This window comes from Triticum aestivum, chromosome 4D (assembly GCF_018294505.1).
Source record: "Triticum aestivum cultivar Chinese Spring chromosome 4D, IWGSC CS RefSeq v2.1, whole genome shotgun sequence".
NCBI classification, from domain to species: domain Eukaryota; kingdom Viridiplantae; phylum Streptophyta; class Magnoliopsida; order Poales; family Poaceae; genus Triticum; species Triticum aestivum.
The window spans coordinates 58,043,290-58,045,830 of NC_057805.1; positions in this window are offsets into that span (position 1 = coordinate 58,043,290).

Genomic DNA, 2,541 nt, shown 5'->3' on the forward strand with positions numbered 1-2,541 from the left:
AGAGTCCCAGAGTAAAGGTCGAGGAGTAAAAGATCCTAGTACCACCCAATGGCGACGTGGGCCCGTAAGCCGCACAGCCATGTTAGTAAAAGTTTTGCAAGGACTAGACTCGACTTCGGCCAAGGAGTGTGGAAGGGGGGGTTCCTACAGGCAGTCGGCTCTGATACCAACTTGTGACGCCCCCGATTTGACCGTACACTAATCATGCACGCAAATGTGTACGACCACGATCAGGGACTCACGGGAAGATATCACAACACAACTCTAAAACATAAATAAGTCATACAAGCATCATAATACAAGCCAGGGGCCTCGAGGGCTCGAATACAAGTGCTCGATCACAGACGAGTCAGCGGAAGCAACAATATCTGAGTACAGACATAAGTTAAACAAGTTTGCCTTAAGAAGGCTAGCACAAAAGTAGCAACGATCGAAAAGGCAAGGCCTCCTGCCTAGGACCTCCTAACTACTCCTGGTCGTCGTCAGCGGCCTGCACGTAGTAGTAGGCACCTCCAGTGTCGTAGGTGTCGTCGTCGACGGTGGCGTCTGGCTCCTGAACTCCAGCATCTGGTTGCGACAATCCGGTATAGAAAGGGGAAAGGAGGGAGAAAAGCAACCGTGAGTACTCATCCAAAGTACTCGCAAGCAAGGAGCTACACTACATATGCATGGGTATATGTGTAAAGAGGCATATCAGTGGACTGAACTGCAGAATGCCGGAATAAGAGGGGGGTAGCTAGCCCTGGCGAAGACTACGCTTCTGGATATCTCCATCTTGCAGCATGTAGAAGAGAGAAGATTGAAGTCCTCCAAGTAGCATCGCATAGCATAAACCTACCCGGCAATCCCCTCCTCGTCGCCCTGTTAGAGAGCGATCACCGGGTTGTATCTGGCACTTGGAAGGGTGTATTTTATTCAGTATCCAGTTCTAGTTGTCATAAGCTCAAGGTACAACTCCGGGTCGTCCTTTTACCGAGGGACACGGCTATTCGAATAGATAAACTTCCCTGCAGGGGTGCACCACATAACCCAACACGCTCGATCCCATTTGGCCGGACACACTTTTCTGGGTCATGCCCGGCCTCGTAAGATCAACGCGTCGCAGCCCCACCTAGTCTCAACAGAGAGGCCAGCACGCCGGTCTAAACCTATGCGCGCAGGGGTCTGGGCCCATCGCCCTATGCACACCTGCACGTTGCGTACGCGGCCGGAAGCAGACCTAGCCTAGTGGCGTTCCAGTCCAATCCGGCGCGCGCCACTCAGTCGCTGACGTCAAAAGAGCTTCGGCTGATACCACGACGTCGGGATACCCATAACTACTCCCGCGTAGATGGTTAGTGCGTATAGACCAAATGGCCAGACTCAGATCAAATACCAAGATCTCGTTAAGCGTGTTAAGTATCCGCGAACGCCGACCAGGGCCAGGCCCACCTCTCACCTAGGCGGTCTCAACCTGCCCTGTCGCTCCGCCACAAAGATCCACTTGCGGGTACTCCTACGAGCCGACCCGACTTTAGTCATCACACGTGTCATGTATATAGTATTTAAGTAATGCCCGTGTTCACCGCCCAGGTGATCACGGCCCGATAGTATAGCACAGTAGACGGACAAGAATGTAGGGCCACTGATGGAAATCTAGCATCCTATACTAAGCATGTAGGATTGCAGGTAAAGGTAGTAACAATAGTAGCAAGGATAGGCTATGCATCAGAATAGGATATCGAAAAGCAGTAACATGCTACACTACTCTAATGCAAGCAGTAGAGATTAGAGTAGGCGATATCTGGTGATCAAAGGGGGGGGCTTGCCTGGTTGCTCTGGCAAGTAGGAGGGGTCGTCGACTCCGTAGTCGAACTGGGCAGCAGCAGTGTCGGTCTCGTAGTCTACCAGAGAGAAGAGGGGGAAGAAACAGTAAATACAATGCAAACATAAGCATGACGATGCGTGACATGACAGTGAGCGGTGCTAGGGGTGTCCTAACGCGACAGCAGGTGGTACCGGCAAAGGGGGGAACATCCGGGAGGTATTCCCGATGTTTCGCGTTTTCGGACAGACGGACCGGAGGGGGAAAGTTGCTAGTTCGATAGGTTAGGGAGGTGTGGTGGACGAACGGACTGCGTATTCGGATTCGTCTCGTCGTTCTGAGCAACTTTCATATATAAAACATTTTAATCCGAGTTACGGTTTAAAAGATATGAATTTTCAAAGTTTATTTGAATTTCTGGAATTATTTAATTAACAGAAAAAGGGATATGACGTCAGCATGACGTAGGAGTGACGTCAGCGGTCAACAGTCCGGGTTGACTGGTCAAACTAACAAGGGGGACCCACCTGTCATAGACAGTGGGTTAACAGAGAATTAAACTAATTAGTTTTTAGTTAATTAACTACTGGGCCCACCTGTCAGTGAGAGATTAATTAAACTAATTATTTTTATTTATAAAACATTTTCTTTTTCTTTCCTTTTTTTTAATTATTGCGGCGGGGCCCGCATGTCAGTGACTGGGCCTGCCCAGTCAGCAGTTGACTGGGTCAACCCAG